The sequence below is a fragment of the Callithrix jacchus genome, chromosome 7 (genome assembly GCF_049354715.1).
Source record: "Callithrix jacchus isolate 240 chromosome 7, calJac240_pri, whole genome shotgun sequence".
Taxonomy (NCBI): Eukaryota; Metazoa; Chordata; class Mammalia; order Primates; family Cebidae; genus Callithrix; species Callithrix jacchus.
This window is the reverse complement of record NC_133508.1, coordinates 9,111,265-9,136,793: the sequence shown is the minus strand read 5'-3', so window position 1 is coordinate 9,136,793 and position 25,529 is coordinate 9,111,265. Positions and strand designations below refer to the sequence as shown.

Here is a 25,529-nt window from a genome sequence, read left to right as displayed (position 1 = left end):
ATGCCTGACACCTGATAGAATTCATACGCATTAGCAAAGGTGATTTTTTACAGTATTTGTTCCTGTTTTGTATGCTTTATATTTAGGTCCCAGTTATAATAGTTTTACACTATGCAGGCAAATTGCATTTTTAAATTCCCCCCAACATGCATACTTCCTCTGTCTAATGAAGTAATTTGTAAGATAATAGCGCTGTCTTTGTGTACTATTACATTTTCATTCCAACTCTTTTATGAATCAGGATGGAAGTCAAAATAAAACGAAATAGTTTATTACCTTCACTTGCCAAGCAAGGACTGAACCTCAGGAACGGCCCATCTCTTGGGTTACAATCCAGCCCTTTTCTCAAGATGCTTTTCAGGGAACCCAAACCATGACAGCAACTTTTTTCTATTTTTTGTTCATTATTCACCTGATGCATTTGTTCAAGGAACAAGAAGCATAAATTCGAGATGTAACCGGTGGCATTATATTTTAGTGAGTCAGCAACTGTAACTAATATTTATTGGGAGTTTCCTTAACGTCAGACACTATTCTTAAGAATTACATGACTCCTCCTCTGATAAGGACTACAAAGAAGTAAAATTCTGTGTGTGTGTTGTGGCTTCTGACCTTCTCAGTTCACCTCTCAGTACATCCCTCTGGGAAAAGCTTCCTAACAACCAATGAGGAAGATTTCATTATTATCCTGGTTTTACCTACCAGATCACTGAAATGAAGTTTGCTCAGCACTGTGCTTCCCACAGCTGGGAGAGACCTCAACTCTAGGTTTTCAATTTCTATATCCTTCAAAAGTTTGAAGTATCTGCTCGGTGAACATGGATCGTCAAGAATTAAGTACATTCCATTAACTTGACTTACATTTCACAATAGAAAAGTGTCCCCGGTTACTTTGGTGACTTGTGTCTGTCTGTGAGATGCCAAGTCCACGAAACACTAGGACTGTTAAATGCTAACAGGAGGGCCAAATAATTTGCCTTTCTTACTCTAGTTTACAGATTTTACCAAGCTAACCACTCAGTAAAAACAAGTTTGTAGTCTTTATTTTGATGTAGCTCTTTGAGTATGGGTTGGCTGCATACTTGAAGACATACAATTTTCTTTTTCATTGAATTAGGCTGTCAATTCCGGTAAACTTTGCACTGGGGATAAGATTCCATGCGAAGGAAAGAGGGGAGGTTGAATTCCATGCGAAGGAAATTAGATTGGACTGAGGAAACCCTTTAACTTGGAGACAGAAGAAATGCTGCTACTACAGTGAAAAAATAAACCATGGCTGAAAATGTATGCATGAAGGGATTATAAGTAAATTATATACATCTGTGCTAAACCCAAAGGAAAAAAGATCAGCCCCGTACCATGTGTTCAAACCAATCATTTGTGGAAATTGCATTATTTTAATTTATTTTCAGTATTGGCTAAATGCAAAAATGCATTTTGTTTTAGGCGGTGTCTGAAAACACAAATTGGTTCAACTACGTTTGTCTCAAAAATTGGCAGATCCTCCTCTACATATTGTCTTTGGGGCTGAAAATTATTGCAGGGAAACGCTCAGTGCATTATTCTCTTCCTTCAGGGACTCAAGGCTCTTCCAGCAACAACCCTCCTGGACTCTAACCTCACTTCTCGTTGCCTTTACCTTGCTGGCTTGAAAGTCATATTGACATGGGCTCTATTCAGTCTCTAACTCTAATTCACTAATGTTGGCATTGCCTTCACAGCATTTGTTATTTCATGGAGTACTCGGCCTTGGTATCCTCCCTTGTTCTTGGGTCACTGACCATCCTGGATCATCTCTTTCCTGGGCCACCAGGATTAGTGATAGAGAAGCAAGGATTCTTGCTTCTCAATGATTTTTCATGATAAATGGTTGGTCACTGGAGCTAACAAAAGTTGGGAAACAGTTGAATAATCTTTTAGGTACATCAAAGCATTTATTGAAAAACCAATAATTCACATTTTTTATGCTGAAAGAAGAAACGTGTTATTAGAAGTTGATGCACCTAAAGGTGGAAGCTCTTGGAGTCATGGGAAGCTTACAATGGTGGATTTTGGATAGAAAGTAGACATCAAGGTCAAGTAGAAAAGTAGGCTTTTAAAGAAGTAGGAAAACCGGCCAGGTGTGGGACTCACGCATGTAATCCCAGCACTTTGTGAGACCGAGATGGGTGGATCATTTGCTGTCAGGAGTTGGTGACCAGCCTGGCCAACATGGTGAAAACCAGTCTCTACTAAAAATACAAAAATTAGCCAGCCATGGTGGCAAGCACCTGTAGGTCCAGCTACTTGGGAGGCTGAGGCAGGAGAAGCACTTGAACCTAGGAAGTGGAGGTTGCAGTGAGCCAAGGTTATGCCATGAGACTTCATCTCAAAAAAAAAAAAAAAGAAGAAGAAGAGTAGAAAGAATAAAAGAGGTCAGGAGGGTGTAAGAGAATATATTCTAGATCTCACTGCAAGCCCTGGGACTTTTTTCTACCCATTCCTTTCTAGATACTAAGATGGACAACAGTCTGGTAACCCTCAACCTTAGCTGAGTTACTAGCCTTCTTTATCCTAGAAGTGCAAGGTGTGAGCAAGGTATCTAGTATTCTACAGTATCCTATAGTATTGTAGGATGACTATAGTTAGTAAAAGAGAGTAAACAGGTCACTAGAAAAAGGATACTTAATGTTCCCAACACAGAGAAATGATAAATGTTAGATGATAGATATGATGATTACCCTGATCTGATCACTCACTATACATTGTATGTACAGAAACCTCACTATGTACCCCATAAATATAGACAGTTATGTGGTAATTAAAAATAAAATAAAAAGAAGGAGTAGATAAATGAGCAAAGACAAGGGGAGGCAAAGGCAAACCGAGCCTGCGGCACTCAGCACATCCTCCCATTGCAAAGCACGCACCTGCCCTGACTGTACCAGGGCTGTGCAAATTTCCCACATACTGCTTCCTTCTTCCCATCGCCATATTCTCATTCAAGACTTAGTCCGATATGCAAGCTAAGGTTTCACCAGCTCTGAGACATGTTTCCTAGTGTGGTTTCAAGATTCAAAAATTAACAGGAGAAATTGTAAGGGCTGGCTTGGCCAAAGGCAAGAAATAACATCTCAAGGTGATGAAAGGAGGTATTTACTTAGAAAGCTATCCATTTCTTAATAAGTAGGATTTCATCACTTTCCAAAAGGCATGTGTCTCAGGATTTAAAAAAAAAAATACACTCCATTTTGTATGTATGTGTGTGTGTGTGTGTGTTTTTAGGCATTTGAACTAGTGTATTATTTTATATGTCGCTATACTGCAATAAAGTTGTGAAAATATAGCTTGTTGAAAACAGGTAGTTTCTAAATTCAGTCTTTTTAGGATTTGGTGGTTGTATACCCTGACTTTCATATGTTGCATATATAATAATTAAAATATTTAATGATAAATTAATGCTGTTCTAGCTTCTCTTAATAAAGGTTTTGGGCATTGTAGTATTGCATGAATAGTTAAATATAAAATGATCCTTTATATCTGTAGAGTAGTTAACTCTTTCAGTAGTTCTTATTGCTTCTGACATGGATATATAATTGCATAAAATGAGGCACCCCCAAACATTCCATTATTGTTAGGGTAATCAACAGATTTTGCTAACCAATTATGCTAATGTAAATGAAATAAGAGTGTAATAACGTAAAACTTTTTAGAATTTCATTAGTCATTAGGGACACAGTCGAGATAAGCAAATCATTAACATTTCAGCTATTTTAGTAGTTTTAATAATTATAGCTTCTAATTTAGTTAGAAATGCATATGCAGCCTCTAAGCCCAGCAGTGTGGGTATATTGATAAGTGGAAAACCAGCTAGCAAGAAACATGAAATTAGGGACAAACGTAGGAGAACACAGTTAAATTATTTAAACTACTGTGAAATGTATGAATAGAAGGCAACACTGAGGCCCATCTCAGCCTAAGCTCTGAGCAAAAATAGCAATAAAAGTGGATAGAATTTGAAACCATAAGTGTGCACCTGGAGTATATTTTGAGAACTCGTATTTGCACTACTTACATGATCCAAAAACCAGCAAGCTAAGCCATGAAGTAAGGAATTATTGCCAGGCCAATCACTTGTCAGAGGCTCTCAGCAAAAGTAAAAACCCTCCACGGTGTACAATCACAAGCGAGGCCACAAGGGATCCTCCAAACAAGAGCCTGGCACTCAGGAGTTACGTAACACAACGTTCACGAGAGCCGGCATGTGCAGTGAAAGATAATCCTCAGCCCGACAATGTGAAATAGTAAAATGCCAATCTGAAAAAGCATTTTTTACAAAAACAAACTAAAGTGCTCCTAGAGATAAATATAATCAAACCCCTAAGAAAACAATAAGACACATTGAAAAAGAGAATAAACAAAACCCAATGGAACTTAAAAATATAGTCTTTACTATAAAATTAGTGGATGGATTTAACATCAAGTATAAACACAATGAACCAAAAAAGATTAGAAGAAGATATCCAGGGAAAACAACACAGAATTGCACCAGAAAAAAAAAAAAAGTAGTAGACCATAAGTAGAAGAGCTGATGTGCAGATGGGATACAATGAAAATATTCAACTTATGAACCAGTGGGACTTCTGGAAAACTGAAGTGGAGAGAATGCAGTAAGAAAAAGTTTGAGGCACTAAAAGAATTTCCAGAACTGATGAGATTTGAGCATCTTCATCTCCATAATTCTTAATAAGTCATCATAGAAACATAGGAACAAACATCAAGGCCAAAGGGAATTTATTCATGGAAAGTAAAATGATAAAGCAAATGAGATATTACACAGAAAAGGACAATTGCTAGTCTAAAAATACATTTCTTATCAGAAGAGATAAAAAAAGATAATTTAGAAGCAACATAATTCTAAATAATTTATTGACCAAGTGATACAGCATAACAATAGCTAAATAATATTGCAAAACTATGTAAATACTATATTCAAAACCTCCGTATTCTAATAAATTCTGGTTTTGGATAAAATAGATTGGCATAAATGCATATATTAGAAAGTGAAAGTAAAAATAAAAATTATTAAACCAAATTTTCCCAAAATAGTCATAAAATTACCATTAGCCCCCATACCCAGAAAGTTTAGCATAATATGAGAAAAAAGTAGTGAAATAGAAAGCAGATCAATAGGAAGATTTTAAAAACAGAGTTGTCTTTATAGAGCTAAATAAAAATGGACAAACCTTTGACAAGTTTAAAGAATAAAATCAGAAAAAAAGTATATGTAAATAAAAAGAAGTAATGGCATGCACCTTACACTTAGAGATGATAATTTTATATAAATAAGATACTGATAAATTTAAAATTCTGCATAAAATGGACAACTTAAAAAACATGTAAATTACAAAAACTGTAAGAGAAGAAATAGAAAATCAAAATGAAGTTTTAATCAATGTAATTAAATGAGTAGCTAAAATTTACCCATAAAAAGACGAGGACCAGAAGGGCTTAGGTAATATCTTACAAACTTCCAACAAATAGGCAGCGCTTATTTTATACAAATGGTACAAGTAAGAGAGAACAAAGGTAGAAGAGCTCCTTATTTCATAAAACAGGACTAAAATGACTTTGATTTCAAGCACAAACGGACATTGAATGCAAAGAAATTTCTAGACCAATCTCACATTTGACTACAAATTTTAAAATTCTTAAATAAAATATGAGCATACTGATTTCAGTGAGGTTTTAAAAGTAGTAGAACACAATTGATTTGGATAATATTCAGCTAAACGTGGGTTAATGTCAGAAACGATCTCAATTGCATCCTCCAATCTCACAGAATGATCTTGGTAATTTTAACAGCAAGGCAGAAGTACAAGATACATTCCACATTTAATCGAAGATTATTTATTTATCTATAGTATTTCGACTTCAGTAACCAGAAATCTTACAGAGTCTTTAGACAGAAGCAACAATCAAATCCAGTGGTGATAATTTTTTTGAAGTGTTGTAACTCAAGCTTTAAGATGGAGCTGAGAGACAACCCTATCAATGACCGAGAGTAGGACCGTAAAACAGGCTTAGTATTTAAGTAATGAGGTGAGGATGATTCTGAACAGGACCATTCGTGGATCTAGACCTATTATCAAGTGTCCTCAATTTTGGGTAACATCCACAATTCCCCGCAAAAGTAACCCCAAATTTCTTTAAGATGACACAATTCTTTCTTAATGACTAAGCATCTCTGTCTACCCTGGGCAATTATGGAATTAAATATAAACACGAAGTGAATTGAACTTATGGAATCAATAATTTTTATAAATATAGAAAAGTTAGTTGTATATTAAGTAAATTCGTCATTTAAACATTAGAATATTTAACAGGCTGATATTTTAATTCCAATTTAAAATGATGTAAGTACAAATTTTAAATTTGGATAACTTATTAAGTTTGTTAATGGTATTGAAACAGATAAGGAGAATTTAAGATGACAATTTTTATCAGTTTATTTACTTTGTAATAATTACTTATGAGCTTTAGAATACATAACAGATAATTGAGGTAATTAAGAATTAATTTATTGGCCCAGCTGGTTGGCTCACCCCTATAATCCCAGCACTTTGGGAGGCCAAGGTGGGTGGATCACGAGGTAAAGAGATCGAGACCATCCTGGTCAACAAGGTGAAACCCCATTTCTACTAAAAATACAAAAATTAGCTGGGCATGGTGGCATGCGCCTGTAGTCCCAGCTACTTGGTAGGCTGAGGCAGGAGAATTGCGTGAACCAGGGAGGTGGAGGTTGCAGTGAGCCGGGATCGTGCCATTGCACTCCAGCCTGGGTAACAAGAGCGAAACTCAGTCTCAAAAAAAAAAAAAAAAAAAGAATTAATTTATTAAAAATAAATTTGAATGTAAACTTTTATGAATATAGTATGAAATGTTTAAAGGTATTTAACCTGTAAAAATACCTTTAGATAACAGTTAAAATTTCCCCTTTTTTTATTTCAACAAAAATACTTAAAATCAAGTAACACACACCTGAATGATCTTTACGTGGGGCCAAAATCTACCCTTACTTACAATACCTCAAACCCAGTCCCACAAGACAAGAATAACAGTAACCAAACTGTGACATCACCACTCATGTTAATAGGTACAAAAGATTAAAATACAGCAATATTTTATGAAAAAATATTTGATACATTGAACACCTATAAATGGGTTAGAGAGTGTTCTCAGAGGCTTTAGAATAGGAAGACTAGAAGAGATTATTTTCCTTAACCCATAGATGGTATATTCCAAAAGTCTACTGTAATCACAGACTTTAATGGTGAAATCACAGTTATTTCCATTAAAAGACAGGACGAGACAAGTCATCAGCATGTTTATTGCCAGGGCTTCTTTGTGACATTATCAACAGGTTTTGGCCAAGTCAATAATATATGAAAATGAAATAAAAGTTCCATGTATTGGAAAAGAATAACCAAATCATAAGATTTTAGCAAATATATGATTTTTCTACCTAGAAAAAAATAATAATTTGCAAAAACATATTAAATCTAACAAGAGAAATCTATAGTGGCTGCATGCAAAATCTATTTATATCAGTCAATAGCCTTTGCAAATGCTGGTACAATAATTGAAAAAATGCCGTTTTTAAAAGATATTCAATAGCACAACCATGCACCTAAGAATTCATAAAGCAAATTGGAAGACTTTTATGTAGAACTAAAAAAATGCTGAGAAATATGAAACAGCATCCAAGTGAGTGGAGGGTAAATGAGTGGCACAAATGGAGAAAGTTCTGTGGAGCTGTTCTCTCATGTTTGTTTTAATTTTAATGTTATTGCAACCAGAATTCTACCAGATTTCATAATGGACATATACGAATATACACTTGAAATGTGTACCTGTGTGTGTGTGTGTGTGTGTGTGTGTGTGTATGTATAGTTTGATATACATATTCATATATATATATATATTCAAATGCTAGGTGCTTTGCTAAGTATTTTAAATACAACTCTTTTGATGCTGTAAAACTCTAGGAGATAATGTCATCTCCCTTTAGAAAGACTGATTGGTTAAGCAACTTTGGACAAGATCACAAAATCAGTGTCAAAGAAACAGTCTGAATTCACATTGCTTCTCTAAGAAACAAACTAAAACACACAACCTATCAACATGGTAAATACAGACAATGGAAGGTTCACTTCGCAATATGTGGATACTTAGTAAAATGCCATAGAGAAGCAGCATCCTAGTGGAGGAATAGAAAAGCAGACCAATAGAATTAAATGAAAACAGAGAAAGAGACCCACTTATACACAGGGAACCTGCCTGGCATGAATACTGTTGGGGTTGAAGGAGGTACTATTCACCAGTTGTCAGGGAAAACTGACTATCATTGAAATACACGTTTGATTGGCTCTCTACTTTACAATTCAGAGAAAAGTAAAATCTAAGTAGATTGAAGGTCTCAATATAAACATAATTCTAATGATTTTGAAGTAGAAGTAGGAAAACATCTTTGCGACATTTAAGGATGAAGATTTTTTAGGCAAATCTTAAAAAGCAAATTCCATGGAGAATATAAGTGATACATTTGATTTCTTTATAAATCAAAACATTTCCATGAAAATACAGGTATCACAGGACAACTGAATAAGATAAATCACATACTAGGAAAAGATGCCCATAGTTTACATAAGCAAGAAAAAGTCATTATGCAGAATGTATTTAACTCCTACAAACGTGGGGGGAAAACTATCAATGAACAGGTAAATAGATGAAAAATAAATTTATGAAGTAAGAAATTAAATTTCTAGTAAATTCACAAAAGATGTCAGCTTCATTGGCAATCAGAGAAAGTACAAATAATCCCATAATGAAAAACAATTTAGTACCCAACATACAGGCACAGATGAATAAGGCTGATAACAACACTTGGGCATAAAAAGATAAAATAGGGTTGTATGTTGTTTGACGCAGTATAAATTGGTACAATAACTTTGGACAGAAATTTGGCAATACCTGGCTAAAGCTGAAATGCCTATATTCCGAATCAGTCATTCTTCAGGCTAATTGTAGACCCTGGAGAATAAGCTCATGCATGTTCACTGATTTACATATACATTTCTTTGTAGCAGTGCTTAAAGTAGTGGGAAAGTGGAAAAACATAACTGTCACTTAGAATGTGAATACATAATTACCTGGTTTATTTAACTGTCACTTGGTGAATACGTAATTACCTGGTTTATTCTTACAGTGGCATATCATACAGCAGCTAAAATGAGTGAACTGAGATATTTACATATCTAAGTCTCAGAAATGTGAAGCTTAGTGAGGAAAACAAAGTTGCATATAATATAACAGAGTAACAAAATGTATACAAATGTTTTGAAAGTAGACTGTGTATTAGCTGTGGATGCTTACCTGTGTTTTAGAAGTACAGAAACAAATAAAGGGGAGGTAAAATATAATTTGAAATGGTAGTGCTTTGGGGTGTGATGAGGAATGAAAAGATCAAGTGAAGCTTTAATTGTATATTTTCAGGTTTATTTGTTAGAAGGCATAAAGACAGAGAAACAGATGTACACAAAGACTGTCCACGCACATGAGAGAGAAATGACACAAAATGTTAGCAAGTGTTCAGTCTTAGTGGGTGACACAGAAGCATGTCTGATATTATTTCCTGCATTTTTGGCACGGTTAGAATGCATCAGCAATTGTAAAAAAAAAAGTGAAAGGTTTATATCCATATAGTCTAGAATAACATAAGTACATTAGATAAAACATAAACTTGCATGTGCATGTAGTGTAGAAACACTTGCAATAGAATATATACACTGGTGCTGACGATTCAGTCTCCCTTATAAGGAAGAACACAGTTTCAAGATTATTTTGATGTAAATTTAATTCAAAAGAATGATCCACTATGATAGTAATTGCAAAGATCTCTGAGTGTTCTTGCAGTAGTTTCAACACATGCAATTGCTACTGTCATTTCTATTTTGTGCCTGAGAATTTTTTTTTTGAAAACTGGATAAAGAAATATGAAATCCAGATGTGTGTAATGAATATATTGTTTCATAGAATAATGATGGTCTGCAAAAATCATGTTCAGAATTTAACAAAAATGCCACCGGATGTTATTGAAATGTGCTGAGTTTATTTTAAGTTCACCGAAAGATTCAAAGAAAGTACCTACTTAAATGTCGGGTATATAAGTATGCACTATGTATATGTATAAATGAGAATGAGAAGGGCGGGATGGGAAGGAGGAAGAAATTTATTTTTTAAAAAGGTGAATATAATGAATTGTATTTTTAAAAGAATATCTTCTAATGTATTACACAGTTGGCAGGTGCTAAGAGTAGTCTTCAGTCTTCTCAACAATGTTGAGAGACCATGAATTTCAAGAGGCAGAAAGCACTGAGGCCAAGAGCCGCTGCTGAAAGTGCCATCAGTACCCACAACTGCACAGAAGGCCAGGGCAGGAGACACAGCCCAGGGTTTATGTCCAGGTTAGTTCGGAGCCACCCCACCACCATCCCCCATGGCAATTACATATGAGACACCTGAAAAGTGACATCTAGAGTGGATCAGCAACACGGGAAATGAAAATGGAGACGTTGGAGAAGCTTGCTTCTCTTAGCCCTGGCTCTGAGCAGCTCTGAGTGGCACAGAGGAAAACCCTGTGACCTCAAGCTGGACCTCAGTTGCTGGAGGAGCTAGAATTCACATCGTGTGTGGCTAAACAGAAAATGCAATGCAATATGGTTCTGGGTTAGAGCTATGTATAGCATAAACACCTCAAAACAGCAGTCACAAAATCTGTCCTGAGGGAAGGACCTTCAAGCTACATAAAGAGAGGTGAAATATCAGTCATCCAAAAATTGAGAATATTTTAAATTTGTGATATAAATATACCAAAGTCAGATCAGAAGGTACAAAAATGTGGATGCTAAAAAAGTGGGCAAGATCAGGTGCGGTGGCTAACGCCTGTAATCCCAGCACTTTGGGAGGCCAAGGTGGGTGGATCACTTGAGGTCAGAAGTTCAAGACCAGCCTGGCCACATGGTGAAACTGTGTCTCTACTAAAAATCCAAAAAAAAAAAAATTAGTTGGTTGTGATGGCACACACCTGTAGTCTCAGCTACTCGAAAGGCTGAGGTGGGAGAACCTCTCGAACCTGGGAGGCGGAGGTTGCAATGAACCTCAATCTGGCCATTACACTCAGAGAGCAATATTCTGTCTCAAAAAATAAAAATAAATAGATAAAATAAAATAAAAATGTGGGCAAAGAGTAAGATGCTGCTGAAATGATCAAACATACTTGAACAAGAACTTAGAAACATTTTACAAATAAGGAAAACCACTGAGTTTAAAAGTGGACTGTATCAGTTGACTTTAAAACCAAGTGTAGGTATAAATTTAAGCAAAGTTAGTGAACTGGTAACTCTATCTGAAAAAACTCCCAGAGTGTAGGCCATAAAAACAAAGAGGCAGAAATTGTAAAAACAAAATGCAGAGACATGCATACTAGACTGAGGATATTTAACATATGTCAAATCTGACATCAAAAGGAGGGAATCAAGACGCGAGGAAGCTGCGAGATTCAAAGACACAACCGCAAAACATTCTTGAAATGCAAATTCAGTGAGCCTGATGAACTATCTATAAAACCTCACAGGAAGACCAGTGAGCACCAAAGCCTGTGACGACATGTAACACGACAGAATATCCTAAAAGACCAGTAGCTCACAGGGGACTGGCAGGGAGCCAGGAAGAAGACCTCCCGTTAATGACAGCCAAGGCAGAATGCAGGGGGATCGTCTCTTCAAAATGCTGAAAAAAGGAAACCATTAACTTAGAGGTTTATACTCAAGACTCAGAACAAAGTAAATACATTGTCCTTCAAACACAAACGGAGTTTTCCACCAATGCAACCTCACTAAAGAAAATTTCAGGAGAACACAAAATGACTCCAAATGTGAATGCAGGAAGAAGTTAAGAATGTATGTAAATGACTTAAAAATGCATTGGTAGTATCACAGCAGCACAGTCATATCTAATTTATGCTGTTAACAAGATAAAACCAAACTATTTGAAAATATATGACTTGACAACAGTGATCACAGTTAAAGTAACAAGGTTTTCGTCTTATTTAAGAGTGTGATACGAATTATGGTTATGTTTGAATTTCATTAAGTAAAATGCACATGTTAAAATTGCTGAGGTGCCCTTAAACAAATAGAATTTATAACTGCTAAAATATTAGAGGGAAAATGGCACCAGGTTGAGAAACAAACTCAACCAATTCATACAATGGCTGGATGAAGAAAGGTAAACTGTAGAAAAAGCCATCAGGAGATGGCAGAAATAAATTTCAATATACATACAGCAACCACAATAAAGAGAAAATAATGGACTCATTCAGTTAAAAACAAAGATTGTCAGGCTGGATTAAAAATTTCCAGCCATATGCTCTTTAACAATAGATGCATCTAAAATAAATTAGGAAAAAATTGCATCTTATAGAAAACAGAAGCCTATGTAGTTAGGAATTAATAAGAATATAAATAAGCAGGCAAATAATTGGGCATTAAAAATTATTCTGACAAAACCTTATCTTAAGAAAAAAGTAAAAGCATGGATAATCCAGAATCATTGAAAAATTGTCTCAGTCAGTCACAATATTTGCACTAAAAAATAGCAATCTCAGGGGGTTTTGCAAAGTCTACCCAACAAATAGCAAATATAATTTCTCTTATGGAAATCTTTCCAGAAGATATAAAGAAGTATTTTATATCCAGAAGATATAAAGAAATATTTTATAGACAAATTATGCTTTATCACCACAGACAGAATAAATATAAGGAAGAGAAATTTGTGTCTAATCTCACCAACGTATCAGGAACAATGGAGGATCACCCCAGAAAGTTTTTTGGCACGAAAAAAAAGATCAATATAGTTACAATGTCCATAAACTGACAAAAATAAGTCAAATGATCATCTTATTAATGCAGAAAAATATGGGATAGAATTAAATACATGTTAAAATCTTTTACAAATTGAGAATGAAAGAGAGCTCCTTTAATCCAATAAATACTGTTTCCAAAACAGAATCTATAACTGTCTTCATGCTTGATGGTGAAAATATAAATGTTTCCTTTATATCGGAAACATGACATGGGTGTTTGCTTTCTATGCTACATTTTCCTGGATGTCTTAGCTAGTATAGGATAATTATAAAACATCAAAATTATAAAATTTAAAAAGCAAAATGCAAATGGATCATTACTTATGGATAAAATAATAGTTTTAACCTAAAATGAAAACAGAATTAACAAGTCACAGAAACAGTGTTTTAAGTCAGAAATTAACAATTTACAGTGTTGACAACAGAAAAATACAAAATAAAAATGTTAAGAATATATTTTTTAGTAAAGTCTAATATATTAGGTATTTAAAAATAAATTATTTAAAAAGAAGTCTGAGATATTTATGAAGAATACTATAAAATCATTTTTCATACAAAATAATCCTTGAAAGTACCCAGTCTACAGATAATTTTATCCTGATCTTGTATTAATTTGTGTATAAATTTAAGTTATTTCTAAATTGTTCCATAAAGTCAATGTAATTTCTACTAGAGTTGTAGCTATTTAAAAATGAATTTCATCATCTGTTTATCAGTTTGGGTGTGAAACGAAAGCCAAAGTAGCCTTGAAGAAGAATCAGGCTGGGGTTGGAGAGAGTGTGCTTCGTGAAATCACATATGGAGAATTGCAAGAAAGTTGTCAAGATTAGAAAATTGCACTTTGGGAGGCCGAGGCGAGTGGATCACGAGGTCAAGAGATTGAGACCATCGTGGTCAACATGATGAAACCCCGTCTCTGCTAAAAATACAAAAAATTAGCTGGGCGTGGTGGTGCGTGCCTGTAATCCCAGCTACTCAGGAGGCTGAGGCAGGAGAATTGCCTGAACCCAGGAGGCGGAGGTTGCGGTGAGCCGAGATCGTGCCTTTGCATTCCAGCCTCCGTAACAAGAGTGAAACTCTGTCTCAAAAAAAAAAAAAAAAAAAAATTAGAAAATTGAAAGGATAGAAAAATACACCATGATAAATAATGCAGAGACAGAAATAGACCAATGCATAAAGGGAGGCCTGTGCTGGCAGGTCTTGCAGATCACCGAGCAAACATGAGCTACTCAGCAGTAGCTGGCGATTGCTTATATAAATGTTGAGAATATTAGACATCTATTTTACACCATGCCAAAAAAATCAATTCCACATATACTAAAGACGTGACTATGAAGGACACTTTTTACACTTTTAGAAAATGGAAACAGAATAGACTAATAGAAAAGGATGCAGGTCAGAAGAGAAATTTTATAGAAAAACGAAAATGGATTTAAAAACCAATGGACCTTTTACAAAGAGACTTGGGATCATTAATAGTCAATGAAATTCAAATAGGATGCCCCATAATACAATAACATTACAAGCTCCAGCTTGGGACTTAAAAAAATCAAACAATACCAAGTCTTCATCACTGGTGGCTAATGTTGTTTAATTTTTTATGGAGACGGGATCTGAATACGTTGTTCAAGCTGGTCTGGAACTTCTGGACTTATGCAAATCTCCCACCTTGTCCTCCCAAAGTGCTAGGACTACAGGCATGAGCCACCATGCCCAGCTTCTAATATATTTTAAAAATGAGAACTTAGGTCAATTTTAAGCCACCAAGACCACTTAGGAAAACAGCCTGGACACGTATAAACGGCACAGCAGTGCATATGTATGAAATGGTACACACTGACTGTGTACATGAGTGTGTACCCTAACTGGGAAACTCATTCTACAGTCTACTGCTAAATCTCTGCTCATTCAGATATCTCTGAATTTTACACCATGGGCATTAACAAGATGGGCATGTGTATTATTAGACATTGGGTACTATATCATCCATCCTTTAAGATTAAAACATCTTAAAGGGAGGTGCATGTGAACATCTTTAGCTCTTTGCTGGAAATACTTCAAATACATATTGTAAACGCCAGTCACCCACAGAGGCAATGCTAGTTCTCCCTGTGCTTTCACAAGGCACTGGAGCTTCATGGATCATAGTAATCCACAGAATTGGAGATGACATTAGAAACCATAGTAAATTATGATGTAAACAATAAGTCATTTTTTATAAAATTTAACAGTGTGAACAAAAGCAAAAAACAAATTCAACTGTGGGTGTGTTTTTGACTTCCTCCATGTACTTCAAACCACCCTTATCTTATCCCTAATGAGAGTTACATTTTGGTGTCATGCGGAGAACAGACCTTCAAGGTTACATTGCTCGGGCTCTTCTGAACTAGTGGAGTCTTTCTTTGAAAATAAAATAAACTGCATACAGTTTTAGGAATGCAATGCAAACTGGATAAAAGCTTTAATAATTTGGAATAAGATTATTTTAGCAACGTATTGAAAATATTTTACAAGTTCAATTTTTAAACATGGGCATGATAGGTGGTCGGGATGCAAGGAAGATTCACAAACTGTGAACAAAAAGAACATGATTTCATGTACTGCCATTTAGTAACAGCCCAAATATTTTATATAACTGGTGCTTTTCTTACAAATAGACTTTATTTTTAGAGAACTTTGAGTTTCATAGCAAAATTGAGCAGAAGGTAAAGAGAGTTTTCATATACCCCTTGACCCTGAATATATATAAAACCTCCTCCACTATCAAAATCCTGAACCAAAGTAGGACATTTGTTGCAATCAGTGACTTTACATTGACCTGCCATTGGCACCCAAGGCTTATAGCTTACATGAGTGTGGCACTTGGTGGCACACATTCTACGGATTTAACAAATGTATAATGACTTCTTACTGTCATCACAGTATTATACAAAGTATTTTCACTGCCCTAAAACTCCTCTGTGGCTCTCCTATTCATGTTTTCCTTCCCTCAACCCTTTGTAACCACTTATGTTTTTACTGTCTTCAAGTTCTACCTTTCCCAGTATGTCATATAGTCACAATCATAAAGTCTATAGCCTTCCCAGATGAGCTTTTATTTTTCACTTAGTAGTATGCATTTGAGTCTTCTCCATGTCTTTCCGTGGCTTGATAGCTCATTTATTTTTAGTGCTGAATATTATTCTATTGTCTGGATGTAGCATAGTTTATTTGCCTACGGAAGAACAGCTGAGTTGTTTCCAAGTTCTAATAATTATGAAAAAAAAATGTACTATAAACATTCATGTTCAAGGTTTTGTGTGAACATAAGTTTCTAACTTAATACCAAGGAGTGCAATTGCTGGATCATATACTAAGAGTATGTTTAGTTTTGTAGAAAACTGCCAAACTGTCCTCCACAGTGACTGTAGCATTTTGCATTACCACCAGCAATGGATGGGAGTTCCTGTTGCTCCATATCCTCACCAGCATTTGGTGTTGTCAGTGTTCATACTGACATTGCCGTTTTAATAGGTGTGGAGTGACATCTCATAGCTGTTTCAATTTGTAGTTTCCTAATTACATATAATGGTAGTGTATTTTTATTTGCCGTCTGTATATTTTGATGTGGTAGCTGTTACTATTTTCTTAACCACTAATGATGCTGAAATGGTTCCTTTCTGCAAGCAATAATTACCACTTTTATTTAAAGTCATGGAAACAAGTTAAGGAAAAAAATCCCGGTCCTCCACGTTAATCAACCATGTGCTAAAATCACAAAATTGTGATTCTCTAAATGTTTACTTGAAGCTCAAACTATCTCACCCAAAATGTGTCTACAAAGACAAGCGTTTTCACACCATGTCATCTTTATTTGACATTTTAGTACCCTTAGCACTGATTGTGAAATGTAGGTTATAATTTAACATCAAGTTGACCATTCAAGAAGGCAACTAGTTACCTTCTCTAAAGCATGTTGCACAATCAATTTCAAACTTTTCTTTGTTTTTCAATCTAAATATTTCTTAACTCCATCCTCCTCCTTCATTTCTACTGCCTTTATCTTAATTAGACGTGACTGTATATTTTTCTAGAATGCTTCACTCCCTCCAAGGATATACATTCTAACATGAAATCTTCACCATAATTGGGCTTACAGTCTCCTACCCAAGCATCAACAGCCAACTTTTAGTTCAAGAATAGGTAAATTTTTCTGTATGTTTCAGATACAACTTTGTCTTATTTAGCATGTATTCATGCTCTGAGCAATCAATGGGCTTCTGTTTTATTCTAGACATTCAGTCCCCATCTTGTATTCCATTTGACACTGTCTGGTTCCCTGAATGGAAGTCCTTATCTCGGAAACTTGCATAAAACTGCCGAAACCACAGGACGATGGCTGTCTTATCAATTTTGTCAGTTCTCCCTTTCAGATAGAAGAGTCCTACAAATTATTGCTGATGAGCACTGATGGTGGAGCTCAGAGAAAGATATCTCAGACACTAAGCTCCATTCTCTTGCTCCAATTAGTCTGAAGCTTGCCGGGATTACCGTTCATTATTTAGGCTGCTCTCCAGAAAACTATTTCTCATGGAATGCTACACTCATCCTTCTGCCAGTGCTAACATGGAGCCTGTTTCTAGGATCCTGGTGCCCTTTCAGGGATCAAGTGTACTTTCTGCTGCTAGTGGACACTCACTCCTCAGGAGAACTGCAGTGATATCCCAAGATATTACAGTGCCGTTGACAGAAATGTGAATAACCCAAGGAAAAGCTGTTTTGGAACAGAAGGTGACTCATTCAGTACTAGGCATTTTGAGTTTGATATACCATGAATATTCATCTTAACACCTATGAAAATATACCGTTAGCCAAGTGTCCAAGAGCTCGAAATCTTTTTACACTATAACATCATGTGCCTGAGAGAAACAGAAATAATTATGTTTATTTTTCTCGTGTCAGTTTCCTTGGAGGTTGCATTTGTGGAAACATATAGAATATGTTTTTCCCACCTTAAAATATTATTTTGGGTTTTGTAAATTTCAAACTGTCTGATTTCATTATATAATCCAAGCATGAGAGTGACCGAGCAATATTGCTCAGTTTACTACAGGCTTATGTTGTGGTTCTACCTATCGTAAATGGTGTTGGTCATTAACTTTAACACATTCAGTGGCCTGAAACCTGGCTACCTTAAGCAAACTGCCTAGATGGATGATCGAAATTTTTCTTTTAATTCATGCAAAAATATTGTATCTGATTGATTTAAAAATATATATTACATATAAAATCTCCAGGATACAAAGTGAGGGATTGTATTTCCAGTTTTTGGATTCTACGGTTTGTTTTCTTCTTTCTGGCCTCTATCTGCTGCCATCTAAAAGAGAAGTGGATAAGTGACGAGGCTAAAATGATTCAAAGAGTTTTCACAAAAGACACCGTGAACAAAAACGATATGTAAAAGATTATTAATGTCAGGAATCTTCTGGAATCGAGTAGTGGTTTTTCAGTCTCCCCAGATGAGTGAAAAATTCGATCTGGCCTCATCTCTAAGTCAAGTCAATACAAAAGGAAAGGCAGGCAACTACAGCTAATTCTGCAACACCCAGTGCTGGGAACAGAATCTGAGATCAAGTTTACTCAGTCATAACTCTGCCGAGGGGATGAAATGAAATACAACTCGAAGGTAGCCAGGTCCCAGACCACTGAAGGCTTTAAAGTTAATTGCCAGCACCTTTTATGATGAGTGGAACCACAACATGAGCTAGTAAACTCTAGTATTTATTGCTCAGTTACTCTCCTGCATAGATTATATAATTGAATCAGACAGTTTTGAAATTTGCAAGCTCATAAAAATGTGTATTTATATCTACTCCTTTCCCCAGAAGAAAGATTTAAAGAAATATATCCTTGTAGATTAGAGTCAATTTTTCTATATCTCTCTTTGTATTCTCTTTAATATGTAAGAGCTATTTAGCAACAGAGAAAATCTGTCATATGTGAATAAAAACATAACCATACAAAAGAAACAAAAAGGGGAAATCAGCTCGGAAAAAGTAAATGTAGAAAGAAGTGGAGACGTGAGCACTACAATGTTGCCTGTATCAGTGATATAAATATAATTCTTAATATAGTATATTGATGATGAAATTTCAGTTTGTGACAAGTTTTACATGAAGAAAGACCTAAAATTTGCATGACAGAATTCTAATTCCAGTCTCAAATCATTAATACTCCCATATCACTAGAGTTAAAAACAACACAAAATGAACCAAAAAATAATTTAAAAATTTTTTGATGGATCTTATATTACATTTTTATAATGTTATATATTTTATTATACGATTCATTAAATACTACGCAAGTACAGTGTTGTCATCATTTAGAAAATTGTTTGGTAAGCAAAGCTCCTCCCACCTCCAAGTCATGGTAATTGTTTTGATAAAATCGATTTTTTTCACAGAATACACACGTTATTTCTAACACACACACAGACAAACTGTGAGATTAAATGCAACTTTAGACATTCGTAATATGTAATCATCACTTTATGCAGCTTTTTTTTTTGAGACGGAGTTTTGCTCTTGTTACCCAGGTTGGAATGCAATGGAGCGATCTCGGCTCACCCCAACCTCCGCCTCCTGGGTTCAAGCAATTCTCCTGCCTCAGCCTCCCGAGTAGCTGGGATTACAGGCACGAGCCACCATGCCCAGCTAATTTTTGTATTTTTAGTAGAGACGGGGTTTCACCATGTTGACCGGGATGGTCTCGATCTCTTGACCTCGTGATCCACCCGCCTCGGCCTCCCAAAGTGCTGGGATTACAGGCTTGAGCCACCGCGCCCGACCCCTTTATGCAGCTTTTGTAAGCCTTTTCTAGAGGCTGTTCTTGTTTTTGTAGAAAATCAATCTTGTAGTGATTATAACTGCAGGTCAAAACTAGGATTTCATGATAATAATGTAATGTTAACTGTAAAGCATAAGGCACACAATTCTACATTCAATATGCTGTTATTTTAGCTTAAATTATATGTTACTACTGAGTTGACTAAAATGAAAGGAACACACAGGAACCAGTGTCAGTGAGCACAAGAAACAACTGGAGGGCCCGTGAACGAGCAGCATCAGCTAGAACCCAGCATGCGCACAGCATCACCTGCGGTAATCTCTCCTCCAGATACGCACCTAATAGACGTACGTGCTTATGGCTGCCAACATACATAACATTTAAAGCAGCACTGTTTATAGTAATTCCACAGTAGAAATAATTTAAGTGTCCATGACCAGTAGAAGAACAAGTAAACTGCTGTATAGTAACACAATGAAATATGCCACGGTGGGGGACAAAGACTGCTGTTACCTGAAACTGAATGAGCCTCGCTAACTTGATCTTGGAATAATATAGCCAGACACAAAAGCATACATTCCAGTAATTCGAAATTCTAAAACAGGAAGCTCTTCTATCGTCTGGAGGCCAGAATAGCATTCACCTTGAGTTGAGGGTGTTCCTCGGCTGGGAGGTGGTATGAGGAAGGCTGGAAGTGTCTTGGGTCATGATGTGGGTCATGGATATAAATGTTTGCAAACATTCATCAAGTGTGAGCTTATGATTCATGTCCTATATGTCAATTAAATGCATACATATATGAATAAAATCAATGCTTCAAGGAACTCAAACACAATAACCATAGTGGTTAGTTTAGTGTGATAGAACTGTGATTGGGTTTTATTTCCTTCTCTGCTTTTTTCTTCTCTAAATTTCTTAATCGTATGCACACTTTTATAATAAAAAAAAATCAGTATTTGCATAACACATAAGTAACCATAATGACAGAAATAAAGGCCAGGATAAGACTTATGTTTTATATATGTTATAAAATTGATTGGTTCGCTTCCAAAGTTTAGTGTGTTTTTGCTCATTTTGTGCTTACTGTTCTTAGGTTTTATTTTCCGAGAAGCATATTCAAAATGAGTGGCTTACTATTTATTCTGTAGGATAAAATAGTTTTTTTCCTAGGGCAATATGTTGTCTTTTTGTTGGGAGTGTTTTGTATTTAGAATGCATTCATAAAAACTGTCCAAAGATTTAACTCTTATGGTTAGGGGAGAGATGTAGTCCCTGAAGATGAGGACTGTTTTGTTGCTCTGTACGTCACTGTGGTCTGCTGAAATTGAAAACATCTGTGCAAAGGAAATGGTCCTCTAATTAGAACAATGTGTATGGCATACCAACTGAGGTTGGAGGCTGATTGAATAGTGCTTGAATAAAGCTCATGGCCTTTTAGGTTCGATTTTCTGTTTATAGGCTGATGTTGGGTACACATCTATTTCTACCTCCTGTATATTTCCTGGGTCCAGAACAATTGAGTTCCCACTGCAGACATGCCTCCTGTAAAATACTTTCGGCTTAGTCTGTTATATTGTTGGTATTTTTAATGGAAACTTTTTATGGAGATCATTGTAGAATGATCTCTTACAACCATTGTAGTTGTAAGAAATACCTTCTCCATTGTTAACATTTTACAAAATGATGGTCAATATTACAACCAGGATATCGACATTGATAGAATCCATCCATGTTATTCACGGTATCCAATTTGACATGAACTCATTTGCGTAAGTGGTGTGTTTGGTTCTATACAATTTTACCCCATTGTAGATTTTGTCATCCACCACCACAGTCCAGATACCAAATAGTTCCATCAACACAACCTTCCTCATATTGCCTTTTAGCTACACCCTCCTGTATCTTCCCATGGATCCCTAACCCTTAGCAACCACTAGTCTCTTCTTCATTTCTAAAATGTTGTCATTTCAAAGGTGTTATAACAATATAGTATGCGACATTTTGGAATTGGCTTTTTCCACTTATTCAGCATCATTCCCCAGAGACATATCCAGGTTGTTGATTTGCACTGCTCAGCAGTAACCCATGGTATGTATGTAGAAGTTTATTCATGTTTCAAAATACATATGAAAGGTTTCCAGTTTATGGCTACTACAAATAAAGTTTCTGGGTACATATGCATGCTGTTTTACCTGTGAAAATAAGTTTTCATTTGTCTGGGATACCTACCCAAGAGTAAATTTACTGGGTCCTATGGTCATTGCTTGTTTAGCTTTATAAAAAATCGCAGAGTGGTTGGGCACTTCACATGGCTGACCACAATGTGTGAGTGATCCCGCTCCTATGCTTCCTCATCAGCACTTGGTATTGTCATTATTTTTTATTTTAGTTGGTCTAATAGATGTGTAATGATATCTCATGTGGTCTTAACTAGCATTTTTCTAATGGCTAGTGATGTTGCAAATCTTTCCACATGTTTATTTGCCATCTGTATGTATGTCTTTCCCGTCTTTGTTCATTTTCAAACTGGCTTCTTCACTACTGTTGAATTTTGAGAGTTCTTTATATATTCTAGTTACTAGTCATTGCCCTTTGCCAGCTATTTGGTTTGAAAATATTTTGTCTAGGCTGTAGCTTGCCTTTTCATTCTCTTCACGTGAACTGTCACAGACAAAGAAGAAAGAAAGATTTTAATTCTATCGAAGTCCAAGTTACTAACTTTTTCTTTATGGCTCATCCTTTTGCTTTCAGTCATAAGAACTCTTTGCCTACCTTTGCTCCTGAAAATTGTCCTCTATCTATACGTATTTTTTGGAAAGTATTATAGTTTTATACTTATGTATGCAGTACATTTTGAGTTAATTTTTTCTTTAGAGTGTGAAGTTTAGGTAATGAAGTTCACTAATTTTGCCTTATGAATGTCCAATTGTTCCGGCATCATCTGTTGAAAATGCTATCATTCTACCATTGAACAGCTTTTGCACATCTTTCCACTGTATTGTTCTTCAGTCCTGGGGTCCCACATCAATTTGCCTCTCTTGCCACCTCCCAAAGTTCCCTTGTGGTTGTCCATTGTGTAATTTTCAGGCATTATAACTTCACTTAGTTGAGAGGAATCAGGGGGTGGAGGAAGACAGGGGAGTATATATAATCTGATATGTGTGTGAGTGTGTGTGCATATGTGTGTGTGTGTGTGTGTGAGAGAGAGAGAGAGAAAGGAAGAGAGAAAGAGATTTGAAATAGGGACCTACTTTTCTTCTTAACTTACAAAAGGACTAAGCAGAATTGAAAAAGAAACAAGTTGAATGCTAAACACTGAAAAGTGTAACAATTGACATTGAAAACATAGTCAACAAGATTATTAGAACCTTAGAAACAGAAAAATTATCATTGACAGGAAGAAAAATTGGAGGAAATTAAAGAAATGGGACAAAATTAGATACATAGGTAGAGAACTTGAAGGAACGTGTAACAGACAAAGAGGATGAAGTGAGAAAGACACAGGAGGACGCACAGAGGCTGTATGGGGAGGAATGAGGTATGAGAACTGTTTCTAACTTCAAAGGCACCACACATTCAAAAAATTCAACCCAAGCAGGAGAAATACAAAAGAAATCTGCATCATACCCAGTAAGAAAAGACTCACGACTTCAGCAAGTGTCACTGGTGACAGCTGACTTCTCACCCACACAAATGGGAATAAGGACACTGTAAATTGATAACTTCAGGAATAATGGAGAAAATACAGGTCATGTCTTTCAAGAAAAAGGGTGAGACAGAGATATTTCCAGAGTTTCAAATATTCGTATAAGCAGAATATCATTAAAAATACTAAATAACTAACATATTTTACATAATCATGAACAGTTGAACAATTCTGAACTTGTATGCACCAAACAGTATTATCTGAAAATCTTGGTATCTGCAAAAGTTAGCATGTACAACTTCTAGACTTAAAAATGGCAAGATTCACATCGAAACAGAAAAATGTGATCCATTCTATGAAAATAAGGAGCCAGCAGGAAGGAGCCAGTTGTGGAAATGAGCAGATCAGGATTTCAAAGCAGTCATAACATTGACTTTGATGATATAAAGGAAAATACAAGCACAGTGAATATAAAAATTAAAAAGTTCAGCAGATAAATAACAGTCATAAAATAAGACAACTGGAATTTCTAGAAAAAACAAAAAAATACAAGACCTAATGTAAGTCACTGGATGAGTTTAACAGCAGATGGCATAAGACAGGAAAAAAAGCACACACTCAGATGTAGATGAACTTACATTTGCCAATCTAAAGAAAAATGAGACAAAAAAATATATACAAATTTAATACTGGTAACATTACATGAGAAATAGGCAAATTCACAATAGAAAAAAAAGTGTTAACAGAAATCACACAATAATTTAATTAGAGAAATAATAAATTTAACTTTGCGGCTTTTATAAACTTCTGTACCCAGTAACTGCTGAGTACCAGGCCATGCAACACATTTTTTATTGAATACTTTTAAGTACAAAAATCAAGTTAAACAGATTTCAGAAGATTTAACTCTTACAGGATATGTTTACTGATCACAGTAAATCTAAGTTGAATGTTCATAATCAAAAGATAAATAGAAGCACTCCATATGTTTGGAACTTGAGAAAAAATACTTATAAATAATCTGCAAGTCAATAAAGCAATATTCAAAATATAAAATGCTTTGAATGTGTGTCAATAACCATACTATTGCATAGGAACCTTGAGTGAAGCAATTAAGCAAATAAAAGAAAATATATGAAAACAGTGGAGAAGGGGGGAAAAGAATAGAAAATAAGAAGCAAACTGTAACAACCTCATAGTAGAACCTTTAAAGGACCTATCTAGCAGCGCATAATTCTTAGGACTTCAAAACTCCAAAACTCGTTCTTGAGTAGTATGCACTCATTTAAAAATTACGTTGTGTCTGCCGTGGACACGATATGTATCAGGTCTGGGAGTGACAAAGGCGAGGGCAGTTTCATCCTGGAGCACACAGCGGAGGAGACAGACTTCACACGGCTGTAGAACTGCTGTGAAACACACTGCTAAGAGCCGTGGGGCTCTCAGAGCTCATCTCAGGGATTTGAAAGTATCTAGGGAGGTAAGGTGGGAAATGACAACTTAACGAGAGCCTCAGGTTGAGTAGGATGAGCAGTGGAAGACAGGAAATGAGCACCATTGAAGTGCAGAAATAGCAGGTGCATGGGCTTCAGGGGCTGTGTAGAAACCAGAGGGTTTGGAAAACAGATAGCTCTAGGGGAGTATCAGGAAATAAGGCTGATGGCTCTAGGTGGTTCTAGGTGGGAAGACTGCAACAAGACTTGCAGCCCATCTTAAATATGTAGGTATCTATTCTTTTTTTATTGAGACTGAGTTTCTCGCTGTCTCCCAGGCTGCAGTGCAATAGTGTGATCTCGGCTCACTGCAATCTTTACCTCCTGGTTCAAGGGATTCTCCTGCCTCAGCCTGCTGAGTAGCTGAGATTACAGGAGCCACTGTGCCCAGTTAATTTCATTGTATTTTTAGTAGAGATGGGTTTCATCATGTTGGCCAGGCTGGTCTAGCACTCCTGACCTAGGTGATCCACCCGCCTCAGCCTCTCATAGTGCTGGGATTTCAGGTGTGAGCCCTGCACCCGGCCAATTGGTGGATATTCTAAGTTCAATGGGACACCAATGGACTCTTTCAAGCAAGCATTCAACATCAGAACTGTGT

At 35.9% G+C, this 25,529-nt stretch overlaps 1 long non-coding RNA gene across 1 annotated transcript in view; it reads right to left on the bottom strand.

The window, feature by feature from the left end:
* LOC118155249 (uncharacterized) overlaps window positions 1–25,529 on the bottom strand; it is a 52,230-nt gene that overhangs the window by 726 nt on the left and 25,975 nt on the right. The gene's annotated exons all lie outside the window — the stretch shown is intronic.